We start from the raw sequence: 15,212 nt of genomic DNA on the forward strand, positions 1-15,212 counted from the left end.
GCAGTTGCAGATGAGAGGGGGGGCAGGCAAACCAAGAAAGTGGAGCATACTCAAGGTGTGAGGGTACTTGTGCCTCGTACAGAATCTTGTAACCCCTACTGTCAAGCAGATGTGAGATACGACGAAGTGCTGTAAGCCTCCTGGCTGCCTTGTTTGCAAGATTTACAACATGGTTCTTCATGGTCAGATTTCACCCCAAGGATATCAACTTCTTCCCCAGGTGCCAACATCCTCCCATTCATCCTTACTACTGCACCAGCATTACCATCATGGTGCCTAGAGACCATCATTTGCATTTTCTCGGGTGCAAATGTTACTTGCCATCTATTTCCCCAAGCTGATACAGCTCTTAGCTGGTGATTGATGTAGCTTAGATTATTATAATCAAAAAGAAGTGCTAAGCCACAAGGGCTATACAGCGCTGCAGGGTAGGGAAGGAAGCGAGGGAATCGGGCAGCAGAATGGGGTAGGGATGATTAGTAGGTTACAGAAAACAGCGGGGCAGGGGATAGTGCGGGGGTAGAGGGTAGCAAGAGATTGAGGTAGAAAGGGCTGAAGGTATCATCAGAGTTTGTGGAGTAAGTCAGTTGTTGTCAAAAAGTCGATGAGAGAGTCCGGATGAAAGGTGGGTCCATCAGCGAGAAGGGAAGATAGAGAGTAGTGGAGCGAAGACGACGACGGAGGTAAATTCTGTGTGCTTGTTGATAAAGTGGGCAGTCTAACAGAATGTGGCTGACCGATACTGGAACCTGACAATTCTCACAGGAGCAGAGCGCCTCTCCATGAGATATCCATGAGTAAGACGAGTATGGCCAATGCGAAGGCGGAAGAGAGTAGTCTCCCAACCTCGACACTGGTGACAAGAAGACGGCCAGTAACCTATACTCGGTTTAACAGAACAAAGTTTGTTATTGAGCAGAGCAGACCAACGTTGTTGCCAACGAGTGTGAAGGTGGGTAGCAAAACAGTCCGGAAATGGAACACCTATATATGAAATTGGCAGGTCATGTACTGCTGACCGCGCAGCAGTGTCTTTCTGTTCATTGCCCTGTACGTCAACATGACCAGGGACCCAACGATGTAGCTTAAAGCAGCCGGCATTTCTTCTCTTGGATAAGTGAAAGTCGGTGTTCAGTCATCCTCATATGCATGGGATTCTGGGATGAGATGAAGGTCATTGAAGTAGACAGTCCATAACAATGGTCCCAGCATGCTTCCTTGTGGAACACTTGCCCCAGTAGGATGTCTTGCTGATTCCATTCCATTGAGAACTACCCTTAGAGATCTATCATGAAGGTAATCACTGAGGAGATATAGCATAGAGCCTGCAATTCCCAGTGTTTGAAGTTTTGCTAAGAGGCCCTCCTCTTCAAGGGGGGCTCCTTGGCGTGGTGAAGAGGCTCTTGGTCTGAGGAATTAGACCTGTCAGTCTCCTTCCTCAGACCGAACCTAATTACCCCCCAATCCCCTGTTCCCTATCCCATCCTCCCCTTTTTCCTTTCCTCCTCCTCCTCCTCCCCACCCCTCCCTTTTGCCCTTCCTTTTTGGCCTTTGGGATTTTTTTTTTTTCCCACAGGCACGCTAGTTCCTAGGTAGGGGAAAGGGTACCGGGGTCCATCCCATTCCGTTGAGGTTCTTGGCGGTGGCGTAGTTTGCCGTGGAATCTGGATTGCCTGGGGATGTCCCGATCCCCCTCTGGTATCCCGGAGGGTGGCTTTGGGTGTTGTTGAGAATTTTGGCCTTACCTGCTGTGTTTATTATAACTATATATAATGAACACTTAGCTGATAAATGACAGCAAATTGTCTACACAGCCGCCCCTGCAGACGAAGTCTAGAAGCTGTCGAAACCATCACAACAGTGGGCTGTCAAGAGATACAATTTGTAAGTATAAATTACCCCTAGGGGGTGTTATGTCAGCATATTTCATTCGATGATGGCTGACGAAATACCTACTTGTTTGGACTCAAAAGTCCACACCTTACTGCCGATTATAGGTTGATTACAAACTCCTTGTGACTCAAGAATTGCGCAATCCCCCGATCTACAAGAAATTCGTAACATACCTTGCTCTTTGTAACGTGAGCTATGGTGTTCTCAACACCTTCGACAGATATCGGTGACTTGATAGAAGCTGAAGTGTCCTTGGATGTCCACGTCTTCCATTGTCTAGGAAACGCACGCTGGTACACTATGTTCCACAAGATTTGTCTTTATTGTTCACAATGTATCACAAGAGAAGCTGATCACACTTCTCTTAAGTGTTGTCGTGTTTTGTGAGACACTTTGTCCACACTAACGCACAGATCAGTGTTCTTTGTTGGTTATCCTGGCGTCGTGTCACTCTCTCTAGAGTCAAAGATAGTCTGGCCACGCCACACAGCCCCAAGCCGTCACTGCCCTAATACACAAAAAAAACGCTGACCTAGTACCTTGCATCCTTGTCACCTCCTCGATGAAGCAAAGCAGAATGTTTGTTTCTTGCTGTCTTAATCATAGACAACAATGTACACTATCTTTACTATGGTAATAAAGTGGGAGCAGGATTTTCCTTAATTGTCCTGCTAAAGTAAGAATGTATTGTCTCTTATAAAAATACACTTTGCAACACCGCTGCAAGGAGCAGAGGTCACTTGACTACGTGGCATAGCATCTGTGATCAATTACTCACTCTAGCAGTAAACAAGACGCTCGCCCCTTCTGAGTGGCCCCTCAGGGCTGAGAGGGCTTGGCCCCTCAGGGCTGAAGGGGGCTGATACCCCCCTCCTGGAGAAAATTTCTCCACACTGGGGGGCGGCGGAGGTTCGCTGCAGGTGAACTATTCATCACTTAACATTAATTTAATTTTCTCACTCGCCACCACTGCTGCTTGTCTTTTCTGAACAGCTTTAGTCTGTGTGGTGTCTGGAGAATCACTAATTTTGTTTTCAACACTGTGTAATTCTAACGGCACTAGTTTATTTATTGTCCGCTTATTCACTACACCTTTGCTCAAAACATCAACTGTCCTGATGATTCCATTTGCATCAGGATATATGGTCACAATTTTTCCAAGTGGCCATTGGGACCTCGGACCATCATTGTCGATAATCACTATGTCACCAGGTCTTAAGGACTTATGATTTTCAGGAACACCAGCTCCATAGAAGTGTTCTCTCAATGAGGTGAGATAGTCTTCTCGCCAAATTTTCTCCCAACATTCAATCACTTTATTAAGGTGTTTGAATTTACGTCTGAGTTGCTCAGGTTCGAAATAAGTAGGATCCTCTATGATTTCTTTATCATTCATGGGAGGAACAGGTTCGAGCCTTCTGCCATGGAGTAAATGAGATGGACTTAACACTTCTAAATTGTCCAGATCATCGGTAACATAAGTTAGAGGTCTGTTGTTGACTCTATTTTCTATTTCAGTCACAACTGTACGGAATTCTTCTAAGTCTATTCTCTGACGATGAAGAGTCTTCCTTAAACAACGTTTTACAATGCCGATCATTCTTTCATAAAATCCGCCGTGCCATGGAGATTTAGGAGGAATGTATCTCCAACGACATCTGCGTTGATTCAGCATCTGTTGTACTTCTGGTTGATCAAAGATCTTGCTTATATAAGCAGCACCAGCAACAAAGTTCGTTGCATTATCTGAAATCATCAGTCTGGGACATGCCCTTCTGGCTGCAAACCTTCTGAATAATTTGATAAAGGTTTCAGCAGACATGTCAGTGGCTACTTCTAGATGTACTGCTCTAGTTGTAGCACAAGTGAACAAACAGATGTACACCTTGATGGGAACTTTGTCAACTGTTTTGGTTAAAATTATTGGTCCAGTGTAATCTACACCTGTCACCTCAAATGGAGTGATATGACAAACTCTTTCAGAGGGATATGGAGGTGGACCTGGATACTGACATACTTGCATATCATAGTGACGACAAGTAATACAGTCCTTTATTTGTTTTTTCACACTGTCGACCTTGAGGTATCCAGTAGGATTGTCGTATATGACAAAGTGTGTCAGCTACCCCACCATGTAACACGTTACTGTGGGCGTTTTGCACAATCAGTTTTGTTAGCCAATGATTCTTGGGGATCAATATTGGATGTATGGCTTCTTTAGGTAGTGAAGAATTATGAATTCTTCCTCGACATCTTATAATCTTTTCTGAGTCGAGATAAAGTCCTAAAGAATTAATCATGGCAGGTTTCTTTGGGGATTTATCTTGTGTTTCTAGAAATTTATGTTCTGTAGAGAAAACATCTTTCTGTATTAGTTTCACCCAGTATTTAATGGGTTCAAGACATTCATAATCAGGTTTCATTCCTTTAATGAATTTAAAGACAAGAGCTGTAACTTAATAGTTTACCCAAAGATGAGTATTTAGATCCGTCAATGACTATTTCTGTTGTGTCTGCTGCAGTATTTACACAACTTATTTCTGCTGTGTTCAAGCAGACTGTTTCTTCTGGCATAATGTGAGCTTTTTGCTGAGGCCAGTTATTTCCATTAGAGAGCCAGTTCGGTCCGTGGAGCCATAATTTATTATCCACAAATTTCTTGAGTGGGACACCACGTGACAACATGTCAGCTGGATTCTCTTGGGTAGAGACGTGAAGAAAGAGATAATCTCTCTGCATCTCTTTTATTTCTGCTACTCTGTTTTGTACATAGACCAACTTACTCTTATTATTTCTTAACCACTGGAGAACTGCCTCATTATCACTCCAGATCACGGTTTTCTCAATAGTGAGATGATCAAGTACTTTGTTGAGATAGACAGCTAATTTTGTACCTACATAGAGTGCTGTCAGTTCCAATTGTGGTACGGTTCTGACCTTCAAGGGTGCTACCCTGGCCTTTGAAGTAATTAGTGTACTTCCTTCAGCATTACTCATGTAAGCTACAGCGCCATAACCTCTGGTTGACGCATCACAGAACACATGTAATGTGTAATTGTTTCCCTCTTGACCTATTTGTCTGGGAAATTTAATTTGATGAAGTTGTTTAAACTCCTTGGATATTTCATCCCATGCTTGACTCATTTCTAGAGGCAAGTTCTCATCCCATCCAATTTTGATTTTCCATGCATCTTGCATAAGCATTTTACCTTTTATGGTAATTGGTGAGACGAGTCCTAGAGGATCAAAACATTGTGATACCTCTGACAGTAAACTACGTTTAGTGAGTGTACTGCATGATTTATTGTTTATCCTTTTGAGACTCAGAGTATCTTCCTGTGTGTTCCAATTAAGTCCCAGCATATTGTTGCAATCAGGAATTTCAGTTTCAGGGAAATCTTCTTTGATAAGTTCCCTTAATTGCTTTGAATTTGTATTCCACATCCTTAGAGGCATATTTGCTTCTTCATCTCCTTGTTAGCTTCTCTGTATAAGGATTTCAAATCCTCCTCTTTATTCACAGTACCTTGAAGATTGTCCACATAGAAACTTTTCTTTAAGACTTCTTTGAAGGGACTTTCAGATTTCTTCAAATGTGTATTTAGAGTAGCTTCTAGTAAGAATGGAGAGGATGTTGCACCAAATAATACTGATTTGAAACGATAAGTTTTCACAGGACTTTGAGGATCATGTGGATTTTCAGGCCACAAGAATCGAGTATAATCTCTATCTATTTCTTGTAGTCCTACTCTTAAGAAAGCTTTGGAAATATCAGCCGTGTAGGCATATGGGTTTGTGCGAAATTTCATAAGCACGTCTCCAAGCTTCTCAGTTAGTGAGGGTCCGGTCATCAGACAGTCATTAAGACTTGCTACATCTTTATTTGCACGTGCGCTGCAATTATATACAACACGTAGTGGAGTGGTTTCAGAATCTTTTCTGACTCCATGGTGCGGGAGATAATGAGCGTTTGTCTTCAGCTTATCTTCGACTATTTCCTCAATGAATTTATTGTCCAACTGTTCTTGTATGATATTATCATAGACAGTCAGTAACTCTGGATTCTTCCTGAGCTCATGTATTTGTGCTTTCATCTGTCCGAAAGCCATGCGATAATTGCTAGGCAGATGTGGTGGATTTAATTTCCATGGTAACCTAACCCAATACTGTCCATCTTTATATTTGACAGTGTCCAAATATTGGTTATAAGTCTGAGACTCTTGTGGGCTTGGTTTATTTACATCAATACCTATCGCATCTAAATCCCACAACTTATCAACTGGTTCATTCATTTCTTCCAGTAATGATAATTTTTGCTGTGGTACATGATCAGCGGTTATTCTCGTAACTAGTACATTTTCCACTGAATCAATATCAGCTTCTTTCCCACTTTGAGAGGGAATGGGACCACATATCATGTGGCCTCCTGCTGTTTTCAGCAAGTGAACATCATGTTTACTTACTATATTTTGCACAAAACAGTGATAATAATCACTTCCAATGATTAAATCAATTGGACTAATTGTGTCCGTCTGTATGTCAGGACAGGCTAACTTGACCTTAGCTGCTTTCAGTGCTGCAACTGTTTCTTTTAATCCCTGGATCTGCACAGACTTAGGCAAATCATCTACTACCACAGCTTCTACTGTCTTTTTCCTGTTTCCTAGACCAACAGTGATTCTGGCTAGGTCATATGTCTGTTTACCAGAATTGTGGAAAAAACCAGGTATATCTAACTGTATTTTGGCATAGGGTTGTTTATTCAATTTCTGCAACACTGATCTTCTTATGAAGGACCTTTGTGAGCCTTGATCAAATAGTGTTTAGCACATTGGTTTTGTGTAATTTATTAGATAACTCAACTCGAGCTATCGGGAGAGCAGTTGCTTTAAACTTATCTCTCACATTTAATGCTGTTGCTTGTTGACTTCCTGATTCTGTGGAAGTCTGCTGCTGTTCAGCAAAAGTATTTGGGCATAATGCTGTATGATGCATACCCTTGCATTTAAAACACTTCTTCAGTGAGCATTTTCCTCCCTTGTGTTCACCTAAACACTTGATGCATCTTTTCAGCTGATGAACACGTTGTTTACGTGCCTCCATTGATGTGTATTGAATACAATACTGTGCCCAATGTGTTCCATCACAAAGTACACATTTTGGAGTACGTTTATGTGTGACAGTTTGTTTACTGTCTGTTGTATTCACAGCTTGATAAATGCCTATATGGGATTTCCCATTATGTGGTTTAGTGGGAGTAGTTATACCCTTTTTATACTGAGTTGAAGGTTTATTATCCACGGGATTTGTGGATTTTTCATCTTGTCTCGTTGCTTGCATGCATGAAACTATTGTTTGTAAACCATTGCTAATTTCCTCACAAGTGAAATAGCGTTTATTGAACATAATATTTAATCGTTCAATAGTTTGTGGTGACAGCTTATCCTGTACAATACCACTGATAAACCAATCACATTGTCTTAGGTCATATTTAGCACCTAGAGATATGAGACTATTGTCTAATGTGATTCTAAATGCCTGTAAGTCTGAATAACAATGTTTGGGTGGCTTCAAGCTTGATATTAAGACTGCATGTCTAACTCTAGCCTTGTCAGCATCGAAGTAATTGTCTGCTAAGACACGTAAGGCTATTTGATAATTACCTTTAACCACCGGAAATGACTTAATCAGTTCATAGGGTTCTCCCTTCACAAGACATTTAAGGTAATTGAACTTAGCAATCTCATCTATGTCAGTTCGTGAATTTACTATGGATTGAAAACCACTAATGAATTCTTCATAATTATGACCTTGGAAAATAGGTAATGACAATGTAGGTAAGCTTGGTAATGGGACACTTATTGTTGTTACAGGTGTAACAGGTGGTTGCCCACTAGTTATAGTAGGTCTCTGTGACAGAGTTTTACGGCAGATAGCCTGTACTCCTGTCCACCTTAATTGTTGATCACTAAAAGTATCCAAAACATTTTTAATTTCATCCTCAGATGGATCTGATTCAAGAAACTTATTTTCATAATGTGTATAGTCTGAATTAATTATTTCCAGACGTTGCGTAAATAATCCAAACTTGACCTCAAGATCATCAAAATCTATGTTTGTATCTTGAGTTAATCCTAGACAGACTGAAATTAGATTTTCTAATTGTGTAATCTTAGTCTGTAAAGACTGAAACTGAGTTTTCAAACAAGCCATTTTAATGGTATACTGAAAATTCCAGCACCACACATAGAGTGTTTAAAAACACTGTACTGCTATAAACAGCTGAGTTTTTGTTATGCTTAAGTCAGCAATAATCGAGTCAGACACTACTGACCCACTAAGCTTAACCTCAGGGTCAATGACCATGAAGGGTACAGGGTACATGTGTCTGGTGTTTATGGCTTGTTTGCTGTGTCAGCCTGACCATGATGATTAATCGTAAATAACGATGTTATACACTTCATTCACTATACACTATAAATGTCACTGTATAACTGTAATCACACGTGAATATTACTTACACATATATAAATTTCACTGTTAATATATATTTGAAAGCTTACACTTTATATATAAGTTCCTTTAATATAACAGGTAAATCTATAAGAAACAAACTTTAACACAATCTTGTCTCTTAATTTCTGTCTATAAACATTATAAACACTGTGTATATATACACTCAGACAAACATCATCACTTGGGTTGTCTTACCTGGAGTTTACCTGGAGAGAGTTTCGGGGGTCAACGCCCCCGCCTCCCGGTCTGTGACCAGGCCTCCTGGTGGATCAGCGCCTGATCAACCAGGCTGTTGCTGCTGGCTGCACGCAAACCAACGTACGAGCCACAGCCCGGCTGATCAGGAACTGACTTTAGGTGCTTGTCCAGTGCCAGCTTGAAGACTGCCAGGGGTCTGTTGGTAATCCCCCTTATGTGTGCTGGGAGGCAGTTGAACAGTCTCGGGCCCCTGACACTTATTGTATGGTCTCTTAACGTGCTCCCCTCAAGGAAGGTTCCTTGATGTTGGTGAGGGGCTCTTGATTTAGAGAATTGGATCTGTGCTCCAGTTCCCCGAATTAAGCCTGAATGCCTTCCACATCCCCCCCCCCCAGGCGCTGTATAATCCTCCGGGTTTAGCGCTTCCCCCTTGATTATAATAATAATAATCTTAACGTGCTAGTGACACCCCTGCTTTTCATTGGGGGGATGGTGCATCGTCTGCCAAGTCTTTTGCTTTCGTAGTGAGTGATTTTCGTGTGCAAGTTCGGTACTAGTCCCTCTAGGATTTTCCAGGTGTATATAATCATGTATCTCTCCCTCCTGCGTTCCAGGGAATACAGGTTTAGAAACCTCAAGCGCTCCCAGTAATTGAGGTGTTTTATCTCCGTTATGCGCGCCGTGAAAGTTCTCTGTACATTTTCTAGGTCGGCAATTTCACCTGCCTTGAAAGGTGCTGTTAGAGTGCAGCAATATTCCAGCCTAGATAGAACAAGTGACCTGAAGAGTGTCATCATGGGCTTGGCCTCCCTAGTTTTGAAGGTTCTCATTATCCATCCTGTCATTTTTCTAGCAGATGCGATTGATACAATGTTATGGTCCTTGAAGGTGAGATCCTCCGACATAATCACTCCCAGGTCTTTGACGTTGGTGTTTCGCTCTATTTTGTGGCCAGAATTTGTTTTGTACTCTGATGAAGATTTAATTTCCTCATGTTTACCATATCTGAGTAATTGAAATTTCTCATCGTTGAACTTCATATTGTTTTTTTGCAGCCCACTGAAAGATTTGGTTGATGTCCGCCTGGAGCCTTGCAGTGTCTGCAATGGAAGACACTGTCATGCAGATTCGGGTGTCATCTGCAAAGGAAGACACGGTGCTGTGGCTGACATCCTTGTCTATGTCGGATATGAGGATGAGGAACAAGATGGGAGCTAGTACTGTGCCTTGTGGAACAGAGCTTTTCACCGTAGCTGCCTCGGACTTTACTCTGTTGACGACTACTCTCTGTGTTCTGTTAGTGAGGAAATTATAGATCCATCGACCGACTTTTCCTGTTATTCCTTTAGCGCGCATTTTGTGCGCTATTACGCCATGGTCACACTTGTCGAAGGCTTTTGCAAAATCTGTATATATTACATCTGCATTCTTTTTGTCTTCTAGTGCATTTAGGACCTTGTCGTAGTGATCCAGTAGTTGAGACAGACAGGAGCGACCTGTTCTAAACCCATGTTGCCCTGGGTTGTGTAACTGATGGGTTTCTAGATGGGTGGTGATCTTGCTTCTTAGGACCCTTTCAAAGATTTTTATGATATGGGATGTTAGTGCTATTGGTCTGTAGTTCTTTGCTGTTGCTTTACTGCCCCCTTTGTGGAGTGGGGCTATGTCTGTTGTTTTTAGTAACTGAGGGACGACCCCCGTGTCCATGCTCCCTCTCCATAGGATGGAAAAGGCTCGTGATAGGGGCTTCTTGCAGTTCTTGATGAACACAGAGTTCCATGAGTCTGGCCCTGGGGCAGAGTGCATGGGGATGTCATTTATCGCCTGTTCGAAGTCATTTGGCGTCAGGATAACATCGGATAGGCTTGTGTTAATCAAATTTTGTGGCTCTCTCATAAAAAATTCATTTTGATCTTCGACTCTCAGTCTGGTTAGCGGCTTGCTAAAAACTGAGTCATATTGGGACTTGAGTAGCTCACTCATTTCCTTGCTGTCATCTGTGTAGGACCCATCTTGTTTAAGTAGGGGCCCAATACTGAACGTTGTTCTCGATTTTGATTTGGCATAGGAGAAGAAATACTTTGGGTTTCTTTCGATTTCATTTATAGCTTTTAGTTCTTCCTGCGATTCCTGACTCCTAAAGGATTCTTTTAGCTTAAGTTCGATGCTTGCTATTTCTCTGACCAGTGTCTCCCTGCGCATTTCAGATATATTGACCTCTTTTAGCCGCTCTGTTATTCTTTTCCGTCGCCTGTAAAGGGAGCGCCTGTCTCTTTCTATTTTACATCTACTCCTCCTTTTTCTTAGAGGAATAAGCCTTGTGCATACATCGAGTGCCACCGAGTTAATCTGTTCTAGGCATAAGTTTGGGTCTGTGTTGCTTAGTATATCTTCCCAGCTTATATCGGTTAGGACTTGGTTTACTTGGTCCCACTTTATGTTTTTGTTATTGAAGTTGAATTTGGTGAATGCACCCTCGTGACTAGTCTCATTTTGTCGGTCTGGGGCTCCACGCATACATGTCTGAACCTCAATTATGTTGTGATCTGAGTATATTGTTTTTGATATGGTGACATTTCTTATCAGATCATCATTGTTAGTGAAGATGAGGTCTAGTGTATTCTCCAGTCTAGTAGGCTCTATTATTTGCTGGTTTAAATTGAATTTTGTGCAGAGATTTAAAAGCTCGTGTGAGTGTGAGTTTTCATCAGAGCTGCCTCCTGGTGTTATTACTGCAACAATATTATTTGCTATATTCCTCCATTTTAGGTGCCTTAAGTTGAAATACCCCAGGAGCAAGATGTTGGGTGCAGGAGCTGGAAGATTTTCCAGACAGTGGTCAATTTTTAACAGCTGTTCCTGGAATTGCTGGGATGTTTCATCCGGAGGCTTGTAGACTACCACAATGACTAGGTTTTGGTTCTCGACCTTTACTGCTAAAACTTCCACTACGTCATTTGAGGCATTAAGCAGTTCTGTGCAAACAAGTGACTCTGCAATGTACAGGCCAACCCCCCCCCCCTTTTGCCTGTTCACTCTGTCACATCTGTATAGGTTGTAACCTGGGATCCATATTTCGTTGTCCAAGTGATCCTTTATGTGGGTCTCAGTGAAAGCCGCGAACATTGCCTTTGCCTCTGCAAGCAGTCCACGGATGAAAGGTATTTTGTTGTTTGTTGCTGTCTTTAGACCCTGTATATTTGCAAAGAAGAATGTTATCGGACTGGTGGTATTGTTGGTACTGGGGGGGGATTTTTTTTCCGGCATTAGTATCTGTATCTGTTGGTTTGGAGTGGAGGCCATCGACTGTGGTTCCACTCCAGGAATGACTGGATTTGGTGTACGATTTCTGCCATTTCCTGCCAGTTTTTTTTCCTTCCTGGCACTAAAAAACCTCTCCCTCTTGAGTGGCTGTGGCTACCCAGGTTTTCCCATGGCCTGGATGTTTTGTATCTTTTTGTCCCCTTTAGATGGTATGCCTGGCAATTTAAGTTATAGCACAGTCTTTCCTGTACTGAAGAGGTACACATTTCAGGGTAAAAAAGCTTACAGGAAGGGAGTTTGCATCTTCCTGTTGTCATATGGGCATGGCATTTTCTAGGGTGGTCATAGTTGCATGTCCCATCTGTTTTTCCAGATTTCCCATGCCAGCAGATACCAAGTGCATAGTATGTGCACAGGCTTGGTTTCCGCTTGCCTTGGGTTTCTGTGACTGTATTCCCTGTTGGTGCATGTTTCCCTGTCTTACTTCTATCATCCCTAGCACCAACAATGGAGCTCCCACCAGTTGTTTTTGGTAATTTATCCTCAGTATTGCTAGTGGAGTCCTCTTGTTTGCTATTTCCTGTGGTATTTCTAGTTTGCAATATTGGTTTTATCTTATCTTTGACTACACTTGTTTCCCTACTATGGCTCCTGTCCCCTATGAGGTCATTTATATGTATTCCTTCCTGCGTATAATTCCCGACTACCTGGACAAAATCTCCAGCTTCACCATTACTGTCTCCCAGGACAGTATCTCCATCTTCACCATTTCTGTCTCCCAGGACAGTATCTCCAGCTTCACCATTTCTGTCTCCCAGGACAGCACCTCCAGCCTCACCATTACTGTCTCCCAGGACAGCACTATCAGCCCCACATTTACTGACTACCAGGACATCACCTCCAGCCTTACAGTTTGTGACTACATGGCCAGTATCAAGGGCAGTACCATTCAGCCCAGACTTTTTATGTTCCCATCTGTTGTAGAAAGCTTCCAGGTTTTCTATGAAAGCAGCTTTGATGTTGTCCTCTTTTAATACCCTTGTGATTTTAGTCCACAGATTTTCCTCATTTGGGCATACCCAAAAACACTTCTCTGTTTTAATACTGCTTGTAGCTAGTTCTGGGATATCTGCACAAGGGGCGTGACACCAATTTCCACAAAAATGACAATTTATCCATGTGGAAGCCCGTTTGTTTGATTGGTACCACAGACTACACACAGCTTCATAATGATTTGAATGGTTGATTTACTGCAATTCTACTAGCAACCTCTTGAATATTATATTTATAACCTTAATTATTATATTTATAACCTTAATCAGCAATTTCTCGAGATTGGAGCAGTGGGTGCAGGATGTGGGTGAGTCACCCAGCTCCCGTTTTCTTTGGGTGTCCGCTGGGTGAGCGCCCGTTTTCTTTTGGGTGAACACTGGGTGAGCGCCCGTTTTCTTTTGGCTGCCCATTCTCTGTGATTGAGTCTGGAGGGACTCATTTATACTGATTTATATTGTAAAACACTAGTTTTACAGCTTTTTTCGAAGGACCTTGGCTCATAGGTTATTTGTACACTGTAGTACAACATATTTGGACCACAGTGTGGTCTTTATCCGGTTCGAGCACGACCAAAACTCTGTTGAGAATTTTGGCCTTACCTGCTGTGTTTATTATAACTATATATAATGAACACTTAGCTGATAAATGACAGCAAATCGTCTACACAGCCGCCCCTGCAGACGAGGTCTAGAAGCTGTCGAAACCATCACAACAGTGGGCTGTCAAGAGATACAATTTGTAAGTATAAATTACCCCTAGGGGGTGTTATGTCAGCATATTTCATTCGATGATGGCTGACGAAATACCTACTTGTTTGGACTCAAAAGTCCACACCTTACTGCCGATTATAGGTTGATTACAAACTCCTTGTGACTCAAGAATTGCGCAATCCCCCGATCTACAAGAAATTCGTAACATACCTTGCTCTTTGTAACGTGAGCTATGGTGTTCTCAACACCTTCGACAGATATCGGTGACTTGATAGAAGCTGAAGTGTCCTTGGATGTCCACGTCTTCCATTGTCTAGGAAACGCACACTGGTACACTATGTTCCACAAGATTTGTCTTTATTGTTCACAATGTATCACAAGAGAAGCTGATCACACTTCTCTTAAGTGTTGTCGTGTTTTGTGAGACACTTTGTCCACACTAACGCACAGATCAGTGTTCTTTGTTGGTTATCCTGGCGTCAGTGTCACTCTCTCTAGAGTCAAAGATAGTCTGGCCACGCCACACAGCCCCAAGCCGTCACTGCCCTAATACACAAAAAAAACGCTGACCTAGTACCTTGCATCCTTGTCACCTCCTCGATGAAGCAAAGCAGAATGTTTGTTTCTTGCTGTCTTAATCATAGACAACAATGTACACTATCTTTACTATGGTAATAAAGTGGGAGCAGGATTTTCCTTAATTGTCCTGCTAAAGTAAGAATGTATTGTCTCTTATAAAAATACACTTTGCAACACCGCTGCAAGGAGCAGAGGTCACTTGACTACGTGGCATAGCATCTGTGATCAATTACTCACTCTAGCAGTAAACAAGACGCTCGCCCCTTCTGAGTGGCCCCTCAGGGCTGAGAGGGCTTGGCCCCTCAGGGCTGAAAGGGCTGAAGGGGGCTGATACCCCCCTCCTGGAGAAAATTTCTCCACAGGTGTGTCTCGGGCGACGGGTGTATCTCTAGAAGCCACCTTTCGGATTCCGGGGGTGGTGGCCGAAGGAGGTATGCTTTGTGGCGGATTTCCGGCCGCCCTCTCTTTTGTCCACCGAGGTAGCTCGGCAGATGTGAGGTTGCTATCCCGGATTGCCGGTTTACTGGCATGATGGGTAGGGTATGGCATGGGTTCCATGCTGCATCTGCGCTGCTTGCGGTGCTGAGGTCCTCTTGGGCACGGAGGGAGATTTCTGGCCCTTTCATTCCTCCTAGGAACTATCCCTCCCCAGTCCCCCCTTTTTTTATTCTTTTTTTTATTTTTATTTTCTTTTTTTTTTCTTAAAAATAAAAAAAAAGAAGTAACCTAACCATGGCAGCCCTAGTCCATGAACCTGCTACCCCCGGGCCCCTTCTTGATACTGCACCCCGTTCTGACCCCGCCTCATCTTTGGACCACTCTTCAGACACTCCTCATGCCTCTGTACCTCTTGCCGGTGCTGTTTCCTCACCCACTTCAGGTACTGAGGCCTCGACTGACTCCTTCGATTTATCTGACCTTCGCTCTCCTCTCACTATGATTCCGGCCTCTCCCTCTATGGTGCGGCAATTTTCGAATCACCGGCCCATTCCACGTCGG

The sequence above is a fragment of the Cherax quadricarinatus genome, chromosome 10 (genome assembly GCF_038502225.1).
Source record: "Cherax quadricarinatus isolate ZL_2023a chromosome 10, ASM3850222v1, whole genome shotgun sequence".
NCBI classification, from domain to species: Eukaryota; Metazoa; Arthropoda; class Malacostraca; order Decapoda; family Parastacidae; genus Cherax; species Cherax quadricarinatus.